The 13,034-nt window shown below is 39.8% G+C and overlaps 1 pseudogene; it reads right to left on the bottom strand.

Moving 5' to 3' along the window:
* Positions 1-7,950: 7,950 nt before the first annotated feature.
* On the bottom strand, positions 7,951-8,721 carry LOC104874288 (annotated as a pseudogene).
* Between the last annotated feature and the right edge of the window lie 4,313 nt (positions 8,722-13,034).

Below are 13,034 nucleotides of genomic sequence, written 5' to 3'. Positions count from 1 at the left end.
ATTTGTATTTTTCTAGAGCCTGATTGATCTGTTTTGTTATCTCCTGTGCTATGGGTCCAGGGTGTCCTATTGGTTCACTATCAGACTTTTCATTCTCATTTGTCCTACTGTTTGCCATTGGTGAACTGGAAATCTGTGTTTGTGTCTAGCTTAAGTGTTTTCTCATTTTTATTTTTGTTGTTGGGTTGTCCTTCTTCAATTTCTGGGTATTACTTAAATCTTCCAGATATAGGTGCATTTTAGCTTTTGAGTTTCTAATGACTCATAGACATCCTCATTTTCATAATATCAGAGAAAACAACTCTTTAAATCAATCACAACCCTTTATCCCAATTGATATATTCAGCAGCCCAATAGTATCAGGCGCAGCTTGCAAACTGACCACTTGTGGTAGTCATTAATATATCACCTGTAACCCATGTGAATTAAATTAATATCAAGAAGCAGCCCAAAATATGTTTGCAGTGAATATGCTTTTCAGTATATCTGCTTTACTATTTAGGATGGGGGGTTAGACTGAGTTAGGATGAAAGGAGTAGATAAGTGAAAGAACTGGAGCAGGTTTGAAGTGAATCTAGAGGATGTAGAATTACCTTACTATCTTTATGAAACTATTATCTTCAGGGGGGATAGAGAGAGTGCAGGAATAAGGAGAGGTGCTTGCCTTCCCTTGAAGGTACAGAGCCATGAGTGAGGTAAAATGACTGGAGAAAAGAACATAAAGAGAACCCCCCCCAAAAAGAAAAAATAATAAAAGAAGAAGTCTGAGTTAGGGCAGGAGCAGGAATAAAAAGGGAGATGAGTGATAATATGGTGGAGCAAGAGACTGAGTTGGAGAGAGAGGACAGAAAAATGTAAGAAATTTTAGGGTGGAATGAAGAAAAGAAAAAAAAAAGAATTTGAAGGGCCTCTTTCATACTATGTCTCTGTTCTCATACTATACCACATGTACAGCCATATGCAGAACCAAATCCCCTGGTCTTGGCTAGCCAATGGTATTTCCCCACTACTGAGACTGAACTCAGTCCACAAGGCCTAACTTGAGTTTCCCAACCCTCACGGTTGAACACCACTCAGTTCTATTACAGGTTTCCTCTGCCCTTTCTTTAAAGATGTTCAAAGTTGGGAGCTCAGAAAACTACTCTTCATGAGAACCTATGCCTCTGCAGAGTTGGTCCAAGGACTGGCCCAATCAGGAGGTTTGAGAACGGGGAGGGGAGCAGGTCGTGGGGGTGTTTCAAGGGTGCCCGCCAGGCTACCTTCCTTACTGGGTCTGGTGGCGAGCAGTCTGGGAGGTCGCACACCCACTGCATGTTCCTGGGCAGGCAGGTGGAGAGACCCCCTCCGGGGTCCTTGGGTCCTTACTGGTTCTGGTGTCATGCAGTCTGGGAGGTTGCGCACCCACTGCGTGATCCCGGGAAGGCAGGTGGATAGACCTGTCATTGTCCTTTAATTGTAGGAACTGTCTGGTTTCTTCTTTAATTTCCTCTGTGACCCATTGGTTATTCAGAAATGTGTTGCTTAATTTCCATGTGTTTATGTAATTCTTGCAGTTTATTTTGCTATCAATTTCCGATTTCATTGCACTACAGTCTGATAATATATAGGGGATAACTTCAATTCCTTTGCACTTACTTAAACTCATTCTATGAGCATGTATGTGGTTTATTTTGGAGAACATCCATGTGCAGCTGGGAAGAATGTGTATTCTGATTTTGTGGGATGGAACACTCTGTAAACATCTGTTAAATTCATTTGTTTCAGAGTTTGACTGAGTTCTAGTATTTCACTGTTCATTTTTTGTCTGGTTGATCATCTACTTGTGACAGTGGGTTATTGAAGTCTCCTACTACTATTGTATTAGTGCTTATATGATTTTTTTGTTTTATATGGTTGGGTGCACTATTGTTTGGTGCATATATATTAATGATTGTCATCTCTTCCTCTTGGATTGCTTCCTTTACAAGAATGTAAACGTCTCTCTTAATCAGTGTTGGTTTGAAATCCATTTGAAAAAGAGAATAGGTACTCCTGCTTTTTTCTCGGTTCTTGTTGCATGGAGTATTGCTTTCTACTCATTAACTTTCAGTCTAGTTTCTTTTTGAATTAAGTTTGTTTTTTGTATTCAGCCTATTGTTGGACATTGCTTCTTGACCCATTCTTCCAGTCTATTTCTTTTGATTGGTGAATTGAGACCATTAACATTGACGGTTATGTATTAACTTATTCTTGTCATGGCTTTTTCTTTTTGTTGGAATTTTACCCTTTGCATTTAATTTATTCCCATGACTGATGGATTCATTCTCCTGGGCTCACTGGAGTTGTAATCCTCACTGTCTCTTCCTAGAATGTTGTTTAAAATTGTTTGGAGTGCTGGTTTGGTATTTATGAGGTTCCTAACATGCTGATTTTCATGACAGTATCTTATTTTTCCATCAAATTTGAAAGAGTTTTGCAGGATACATCAATCTGAGTTGGAGGTTGTTTTCCTTTAGGGCTTGAAATACATACTTCCAAGATCTTCTTGCCTTGTGGGTTTGTGTTGAGAATTCTGCTGTGATTCTTATGGGCTTTCCATTGTATGCAATTTGTTTCTTTTTTTCTAACTGCTTGTAGATTTTTGTTCTTCTACTGGGTTTCTGGAATCTTAATTATTATATGCCTATGTATAGATTATTTCGATCACAGCTAGTTGGAGTCTTATATGCCTCACTTAGGTATATGTCAAGTACTTTCCTCCTATTTGGGAAGTTTTCTGCCATTACATCTGTGAACAGTTTTTTTTTTTGTCATCTGCACTCTCTCCTGTTTCTTAATTGACTCCTGTCAGTCTTATGTTATTCTTCTTTGCATCATCTAGCAGCTGCTGGATTAATTTTTCATGGTCCCTTACTATTTTTTTTTTGAGACAGTGTCTCACTATGTACTTGAGACTGACCTGGAACTCACTATGTAGCCCAGACTGGTCTTGAACTCATAGCAATCATAGCCTCAGTCTCCCGAGTGCTGGGATTACAGGGGTGTGCCACCACTTACTATTTTTAAGAAATTTTTTCTTTTCCTGATCACTAATTGCAATCCTATCTTCTATATCTGGAATTCTGTCCTCACTTTGGCTTGTTCTGCTGCATAAACTTTCAATGGAGTTTTTAATTCCTTGCATCTATTTTAGGGATTCCATTTGTTTCCTTTGTTGGGATTCCATCATGTTTCTCAGCTCCTCTATTTTTTTTTTTTGATCTGTGTCTGCTCTAGATTTATTAATCATGTCTTGTGCCGTGGGCACAATCTCTGCTGTTATTTGAGAAATTATTTTTAATTTCATTTTTTCCAGATCCTCTTTTGTTGCTGGTTCAGGGAGTTCAGGTGGTTAAGTATCAGATTGTTCCGTGTTGTTGCCCTTTGGGTTGCCTTAGGTTATCTAGAAGTCTGGTTTTAAGACTTATTTAAGTGGCTTCTCATTTCAACAGATGCAGCCTTTTGTGCCTTTGTTGAGGTGACTTTTTGCTCACCCAGTGGTCTTCAATTCTTAGGAAGCCACTGAGCAGCCTTTTCTCTGCCACTCACCAGTACACCAATTCTTGTGTTCAGAATGGTGGCCATCTGGATCCCTGAGCTGATCTGTTGTCTAGGAAGGCTTCTGGCTGGGGCATGTACACAACTGGGATGGTATCTAGGAGTGCCTCTAGCTGGGGCCCCTATGTAGCTGTTTTCTGGTAGGACCTTTGGCTTGGGGCTATGTACTCCAGTTCCTGTTGTCTCTGTAGTCTTCTGGCTAGAGTCTACATGTATTTCTCAATGATATCATCGTGAGCTTCTGGCTTTTGCTTGTGCATCTATGTTGTTCCTTTCCAGGTGGGTCTTTGGCTGTGGCTGATGGTATGGTGGGCCTCTGGATGAAGCTTGTGCACCTGTGCAGCACTTTCTGGGGGGCCTTTGGCTTGGGTGGGTGTGCCTATGCCTCTGGGGTCAGAGCAGGGCCCTGGCTAGGATCTGCCTGCAGCCACACCACTCTGGTCCACATGAATACACTTTTGTTATCCAGCAAGAAGTGCAGAGGGATGGGTACTTTTTCTGGAACAATGACCGAAGTAAGAATGGGGCAATAAAAAATGAAGAAATAGGTGAAGGGAGGGCAGGGACAAGGGGAAAAAATGAGAACCAAGACCTGTCATGTAAAGGTACAAGATCCCAATAATGAATGTAACTGTACTGTATACCTAAAATGTACCAATAAACTCAATGAGGAAAAAAAATGAAGAAAAAGTTAAGCATCACAAAGGGATCAAGTTAATGGGAACTAGGCCTTTCCCCATAGATGGATTCCTGCCTTTTTTTTTTTTATATTGGCCTCAGCAGATAGTATTTTGCCATAGGAATACTGTGATTTTGAGCTTTCTCTACACAGCTAGGAATATGTAGCCTTCTGCATAATTCCCTATTTCTGAAGCATGGGCCTCAAGACTGTGGGACCTAAGTCATGTAGTCTGGTCCCCAGCATTTTCTGCATGCATTTTTGTCCCCAACACCCAGCTATCTCCCTTCTTTGTATCTTCCTAAAAGAATTTAAAACATCATACCACAGTGGTATACACACATCCATGTTTATAACGCACAGTTAATAGTAAATAAATCTTGGAAATAGCCCAAATGCCTGTCAATTGATGAATGGAAAAAATATGAGTTTTTAATAGAATGGAGTACTACTCTGCCCTAAAGAAGGATGTGCTTGAGACATTTCTAGCTAAATGGGTGTGGTGTGCATCTTTAGACCATACTCTTACCTGAAACAGATCAGACACAGATGTTTGAATACCACATTTTTTCTCTGGTGTGAGAAAATGTAATGGGAAAGAAAGACTAAAATGTGTGATAGATATTGGGAAAAGGGAAGAAAATGTTCAAATGATAAAGAGAGAAAGGGAGAGGGAGGGGAAAGGAAACAAAGGACAAGAGAAAAGAATGGAAGGAAGAAATGGAAACAAAGTTTTTGTAAATAAGGAGGGGAAGAAAGGTTGAAGGGAGGGCAGAGAATAGGAAAAAAAAGAAGAAGCAAGATATATCATGCATAGGTAAAACCTCCCGTGATGAATGTTATCATTATGTATATCTAAAATGCACCAATAAATGTTTTGCTAGTAAATACATTTCAAATGTGATTTTTAAAACTATCTATTAAATCATTTTAGATCTACCAGAGGATGATAAGAAACCATTTTTATAGTAACAAGGCTGCTAGGATTTTCCCATCATCTGAAAACAGAAGGGACCCTACTACTGGTAGTTAAAAATAACTACCTCCTGAAACCAAGAGGAATTGGAATAAAAAAATTCAGATATGTTCAGAAATGATAGTTTATATTGATATTGTAACAGTGACAATTTTGTTAGCATCATACTTGGCAGTTATTTTCACTTTTCTTCGCTTTGTCCAACATTCTAATTTTTTTTTTTTTTGAGACAGGTTCTCAATATGTAGTTCAGGCTGGTCTTGAACTTACTATGTAAAAAAGGCTGGCTTCAAACTTGCAGTGATCCTCCTGCCTCAGGCCCAGCCAACATTCCAAATTCTAAAGAAAAGCCACAGCTAAATGAATAAGAAGTTAACTGCTAAATAATCTTTCTTTAGATTCATGAAACCCAGAACATCTGGTGCTCTTCAGAAAACATCAGCATATGTAATTCTCCTTCTTATTCTTTAATTGTACTTTGTGTCAATTAGCCAACTACACAAAATGTGTATATTACTGTGACATTTAACTTTCAGAATAGTAGTTTGTAACTAGCCCAGAAAGGTCAAGGTCTACTTTGACTTTCTTATCGAACAGGAGGAAAAATAAAAGAAACCATCCTCCCTGAATGAGGAAGACCCCACTCAACACACAGCCTTTTGGCTGTGTGTTTCCTGTGCCTTTCCCTAAAAATTCCTTTGCACTCCTGAGTTCCTGAAGATGGAACTTTGAGGACAATAGTCCCTCCATTTTCTCAGGGTAATGGCCCTTAAATAAAACTGATTTCCTTCCTAGCAACTCTTGGCTTCTGGGTATTGGCTTTCAAATGGCAAGCAACCAGATAGATCTGGGTCTAGTCACAATATGTTATTTAAAAAAATTTAGATTGTGAGAAAACATAGTGATAATATTAATGTGGCCAGGAAAAGGATCAGTATGAGTTATTCAGTTTCTGTGGAACCAAGAAATGCAGTAGATGCTCTAAGTATGAAATCATGCACTTATGAGAAAACCTTTTTAGCTCTTCCACTGAAACAGCTCAGGAGCTATCTGTAATAACTTTTTTTCCATTGAAAGAAACCAAGGATCCTTGGAGAAATAGCTCATCAAATTTCCAACCAAGAATGTAGGTATGATGTAGATTAGGGTGTGGCAAAGCTGGCTGGGAAAGTAGGTGGACCTGTTAATTACAAGATCCCAGAACACATGCACAGAATAGTTCCCAAATCCCTGCACCTGGACTTCCTGAGCAGGCTTTCTTTCTTTTTTTTTGTTTTTTGTTTTTTGTTTTTTGAGACAGGGTCTCACTATGTAGTTGAGACTGCCCTGGAATTCACTATGTAGCCCAGGCTGGTCTCGAACTAACAGCGATCCTCCTACCTCAGCCTCCCGAGTGCTGGGATTACAGGTGTGAGCCATAATGCCTGGCTATGGGCAGGTTTTCAATAGGATGGTCTAGACCTAAAATCAGCCTGAAGCATCAGATCCAAGGATCATCTCTCAGAACCCATATGTGGAAGTTTTCATAGATTTCCCAAGATATAAACAGTATAAAAGGAAATAGATGTCAAGAGCAGCCTGCTATCATGACTTTCCTCACAATAGCCTACCCTGCTTTCTCCAGGGTGCCCTCAGACGGTGGCAAACGGAAATCTCCCAGCACAGAAAGACAGGGGGCCTGCTGACAAAGGGACAGTTTCTGTCTTACTCTTCACTTTTACTTTTTCAAAGAAACTTTGCCACTGCTTTTTGCTCACTTCTTTCAATTCTTTGTTCAAGATGAGAACAACCTGGAATATAACTCCAGAAGGAGAGGTGAACAACCCCAGCACATTTAATTGGTGAGCCACTTTTAGAAGGAGCTACCCAATAACATTTTGGCATAGCCAGGAAATTCCAATAATATGTGGTTCCCTGAGTGAAATCATTGCTATTAGTTGAGGTAATTTGCATGTTAAAATTGCAAATGGTCTTCCAATTTCTGTGATGAGAAACCCAGACCATAAACTGTCTCATGAGATTGCCCATAATTGTTCCAATGTGTGACAGGAATATTGTCTCAATTACATTCTAACTTCTTTTTCAGAAAAACCATGAGCTCCCAAGCTATCCTGTTTTCAACAAAAACATATCTTTTTCATCAGCAGGTTCTGAAGATATTTCATGCAATGTGCCTTTGGCATTCTTTTTTTTTAAACATATAAGATTTAACTTTATTTCATCATTGTCATTAAAAGCTTGATTTTTAAAAACATTTAAAAAATTTAAGAATTCTGTATTATAGCAATTAAACAATACAAACCTCCTTTGCTTTATGGGTTTGAGTTATATAAGTTAAAAATAAAATAATTACAAATTGTTCCTATATTGGAACTATACAATAAAATGACAAAAAGACCCCCAAAAGCAACTTCAGTATTTTCAGGATCTAAACAAGGGTTCTGAATTTTCACTTTCCTTGTTTTATCACGTCTCTCTATCCAGCTTAATATTTAACCAAGATGAGTAACTTTATACCAAAAAACTTTTCATCTACGATCACCACTTTCAAAGGAATTCCCATTACAATACTGATGAGATCTGCTGGTTCCTCATGAACAATGTGCAGTATCCTCATGTTAGCCCGATGGTAAGTCAAACAGGCACTTTAAAAAATGAAACAATTATGCACAGTTCATTAAAGTATAATGTTGGTTTTTCCCATCGAAAAATCAACCAGTGAAATAAAACATCAACTATAGTTGACTTGGTTTCAGGAAAACCACATTTGAGAATTTTTTCCATTACATTACTTCCCTCATCTCATCCTCAGTCATTGACAGGGATTTTGTAGGCCACCATACTGTTTACTCTGTGGATTGTGGTAGTAAATGAATGAAGACAGACTTCCTCAGAATTGGTAATGAACTGTGGTCCTGACTCTTCCCATTTTCCAGGTACAACCAAATCTTTGTCTATATAAATCAGGAGGTCAAATGAACAAGAAACTTCTAATAATGGAAGAAATGTTACTGTAGCTGTGATCTGTCTGATCACAGAATGAATTTCATCCTGGATAGCTTTCTGAGACTTTTCTCTGGGAGCACTGTCATCTTTTGCAGTCTTGTCACACTCAATATCAAACTGTCATCTTTCAAGGACTTCGCCACTTTCAATATTTGAGATGACTACTACAAGTTTCTAAACGGAACACTTGTACAGCCAATCTTTTAGTTGTTCCACCATGTTATTGAGGTATTTTATGAGCTCAGGATTAGTAGTCACGAGCAAGGTGAGTCCATATTTCTGCAATCGAGTAAAGGTTTCACATGGATATATACCACGCTGATATAAAATGCTGTTGATGCCAAATGAGAAGAACTTGGCCACGATCTCGACGCTCCCATGCAAAGTGATGCCCTGCTCCCGGGTGAGCTGCAGCGCCATAACTGGACCCACAGACTAAGTCTCAAGGTTTTACTCTGCAGACAGCGACAGTGCTGGGATGCTGAGAACTTGCCTAACGTTCGAAAAAAAAAAAACGACGCAGCATGCGCCGTCCCGCGTTTGGCATTCTGAAGCATAGAAACACCTCTCAAAATAAAATCAGTCAGTCTATCATCTATCTATCATCCATCTATCTATCTATCTATCTATCTATCTATCTATCTATCTATCTATCTATCATCTCTCTATAAGGTTAGACCAAGGCACTATTGAGACCACCAAGGTAGGCAAAGTCTAAGCAACATGCAATGAGTTTATTGCCATCTGGATGCAGATGGGCCAAGGGCAAGGCCGTTGGCACTGAGAGAATGGTGCTTATGGTTGATATGGGTCATTTTAGATAGGGGAGTGGGCACTGGTCAAGAGGCTGTAAAATTTTAGAGTCCCACGGGTGATGGGCCTAGGGCTGGCTGATAAACAGGGTGATGCTGAGAGCAGCAGGGTGGCTGCTGGCTTTTTGTTATCTCTGTGCTCCTGTGGATACAGGTAGTGGGTCTGCTTGGGAGGGAGTCTGAGTTGGGGGATCCGGCACTATCTATCTCTATCCCATACTTGGGATGGTGGGATGGAGCTCAGGGTCTAATGCATGCTGGGCAAGCCCTCTGGCACTGAGTTAAACCCCAGTCCTTATTATTTTAGTTTTTATTTTGATACAAGGTCTCACTAAGTTGTTTAGGCTGCCTCAAACTTGTAAACCTCCTGGATCAGACTTCCACATAACTGAGTTTATAAATGTGCACAACTGCACATGGCAGAATGTTTTATTTAAAAAAAATTTTTTATGCTCAAATGAGAAGGGGAACAAGGGAGGGGGAGAGGGAAAGGAAAGAAGAGACAGAAAAATTAGAATAGAAGGAAAAAATGGGAGCAAACTTTTCATAAATAAGGAAGGGAAGAGGTGTCAAGGGGGGAATGGCAAAAAAAGAAGCAAGATATATCATGTACAGGTACAAATTATCTATAATGAATGTTATCAGTATGTGTATCTAAAATGTACCAATAAAGGTTTTGCTTTAAAAAAAAAAAGGAAGAGGGGTTGAAGGGAGGAGAGGCAAATGGGAAAAAAAGAAGCAAGATATATCATGTATAGGAACAAATTTCCTATGATCAATGTTATCATTTATGTATAGCTAAATGTACCAAAAATATGTTTCTTCCAAAAAATAAATTTTTTCTTTGGGTTTTTTTTTTTTTGAGACAAGGTTTTACTATATCGTTCAGGCTGGCATTGAATTCACTATTATAGCCTAAACTGGACTTGAACTCACAGCAATCCTCTCACCTTGGCTTCCAGAGTACTGGTATTGCAGGTGTGAACCACCAAACCCAGTGGCAGAATGTTTTAAATGAGCACAATAAATTGGACTGAAAATAAACTAATTATAGTGATGTGTAGTAATTGAGAAAAGAGATTAGGGCATGGCAAAGCTAGCTGGGGAAGTAGGTATGACCTGCTAATTACAAAGTCCCAGGACATGTGCACAGAGCAGTTTTTAAAGCCCCGCATGTGGACTTCATATGACAACTTGAGTAAGTTTTCCATAAGACAGCCTGGAACTGACACTGACCTAAAGACTGGGTAATACAAAAAGGACAGTCCACATTGGGCTTTGCCACTGTTTGCTCTTGCATGTGATCTGCCACACACTGTGGGATGTACGTCTCTTCCTACTTTTTCTTGGCCCAAACTTGCTCTGCAGAGCCTGTTCCTTTTCCTACTATTGTAGATAGGTAAATTAATTAGATTTCTTGTAGGCAGTTAGACAGCTGGTGGTGGGTCCTCCAACCTGGAGGAAAATCAACACATTTACTGAAGCCCAACATTGTAAAAGAAAAGAAACTACCACACCCACATACCTCCCCTAAGGATGAATAACGGTGACTGGCATTCTAAATAGGTATCAATCATCTGGGTGGGGGACCAAGATCTTCCAAGTAAGATCCCTGATCTACACCTTACCACCAAAAATCCTTGCTCATTCCTTATATGCTTGCTACTTGACTTGTTTCCCCATTGTATCCCCATTTAATCAATATTACCTAAGCAACTATACTTTCAATCTTACTAGTTGACTGTAGTTGTTTCCCACCTTGAACCTACCTCAGCTTGTGGCTTTGTCCCATAAAACACCTTTGAGAAGCTGGGTGAGAAGTCAACCCATTTTCTGATCCCCTTTCTTTCTCTCTTAGGCAGAAGCTATCTTTCGCTCAATAAATTTTTCTACTCAGCTGTTCCTAGAATTCACTCTTCAATTTTAGACAATGCAAAATCACAGTTTGGATATCTAGCAGATTTGGGAGTTAACATCTATTCCCACTATACCACTAACTTTAATAAAACTTTGCTACCATTTGTGCTTGTCCCGACTAATTCTTTGCTCAGGACAGAAAGAAAGTGGAATTCACCTGAAGGAGACCACAGTGCCCCAAAACCCAATAATATATTTGGCTTAGCCAGCCAGTAGAGCAGGTAAGGCCCTTTGAGGCACTTTTTTCCCTCTAAAATGCCATGAAGGGTTTTTTTTCTTCTTTTTCCATCTCTCTCCTTTAGGTTAGGGAACCCAGAGACTTTTCTCATTGTTAGGATATAGGTGCTGCTCAACAAGTCAAGAACTCACCAACTGGGTGGTGGAAAGCCTTTATTTGTGGTGAAGCAGAAGCACACATGCTATGGGATTGTCACATGCCCTTTTTATATGTTATGGGGGCTTAGAAAGGAGTGGGTTGTGTGTAGACATGATAGATAGGAGGTGGAGGTGTTCAATAGGGTTTGAAAGAGGGACATGCTGAGTTGAGAGAGGGATGTGCTGAGGAGGTGACACCTAAATTAGCACAGGCAACAGAAGCTTATAATGGTTTTGGGGAAGGGGAGCCTTGTCAGATAAGAGAGCAGAAACTTATTAGGGCTTTTGAGGGAAGGGGAGGCTAGAAGGAATGGCAAACTTGTCAGAGATTTGGGGAAAGGAGAGGCTGGAGGGGAAACTTGGGTTTACATTACACTAATGGCACCAGGAACAGCTTTCTGGTATATCCCAACATATGGGTTGGGGAACAGAGAGCAATACCCTCTGTTTTGTTTTTTATTCTCAGCCAGTAAAAGGCCTACAGGCCCACTTGAAGTTTATCGACTCTTTTATTCTGTTTCAGATACTTAGTAAAGAACAGCCAGAGAGCATGTTATTATTATTATTTTTTTAGTACCAGGGTTCAAACCCAGAACCTTGAACCTGCCAGTCACATGCAATGCTGCTGAGCTACATCCCCAGCCCTATAGAGTCTGTTATTAAGCTAGTTATAGAACAAATTGTTTAGGTACCGTACGTGCAACCATGAGTTTTGTATGTATTTCTTACCTCATGCTTCTGTTCTCCATGACACTTTGCTCAGCTTTTTCACTCTTTGGGGGCAAAATAGCTATTGATAATGTCATGGATGAGTGAGTCAGAATAATAGAGATGCATCACACTTTGTTACAGAATTGAGCCCATTTATTAAAGCTGGCGGCTGAGGGGCACTACTGCCCAGAAAGTTCTCTTGGCAACAGGACGTGGTTTGATTTATCCTTTTAAATCATGCTTTCAGTTGGGGAGGGCTCAGGGGAGAGTAAGCAGAATCCAACAGGAGCAGAATTATGCCAGGTTAGTGGGGGGGGCACAAGAAAGTTGCACATACTAGGTGAGCTACAAAACATCCTGCAACTGCAGCAAGTTTGCTCCCAAGCAGGGTGTGGGAGTTTTGGGTGCTTTGTCCAAGCACAAGCACTTTGTTGAAGCACAAATACAAAATGTCTTTGAGGCACAAGATGGAGTCAGATTGGTTATCACAGTAACTTGGTCACCTGACTGAGTAGCCACCTATCTGAGTTTACTCCTTTTGAGCTAAAAGTCTGCACTTCCCTCCTAGATGGCCATTTCTTTCTCAGAGTACTAACTTAATCAGAGTTGCTACTTTATTTTGTCACATGACTAGATGCATGGTTTAAATCAGCCACATGGGTTCATCATCTTTGCTTTCAACTGATCTCACAGTCCCTCCAAAATCTCACCCTTGTAGATAGAAGCTAAGCCTTTGATTACAAGGAGCATGTAGGTTTTCTTCCTCTTTTATTTTGGATTGAGCTAAATCTCTTTCTTGTTTCTTCTAACAGAATGCAGGTAATTTAGAAACATATGCCTGATGGCCTGAGCAGAACAAAACAGGCTGTAAACCTTAACCCAAGTGACAGTGAGTCATTCTTGGGATTTTAAAAGGTTTTCTCTTAAGAAAGAAGTTTCTGCCTCTATTGCCTAAGCAAAGTACTAAAGTTTTTTACTATTA

This window comes from Fukomys damarensis, unplaced genomic scaffold (assembly GCF_012274545.1).
Source record: "Fukomys damarensis isolate Sample0158 unplaced genomic scaffold, DMR_v1.0_HiC HiC_scaffold_14, whole genome shotgun sequence".
NCBI lineage: Eukaryota > Metazoa > Chordata > Mammalia > Rodentia > Bathyergidae > Fukomys > Fukomys damarensis.
Note: the sequence above shows the minus strand (reverse complement) of the source record. Positions and strands in the feature narration are given on the sequence as shown.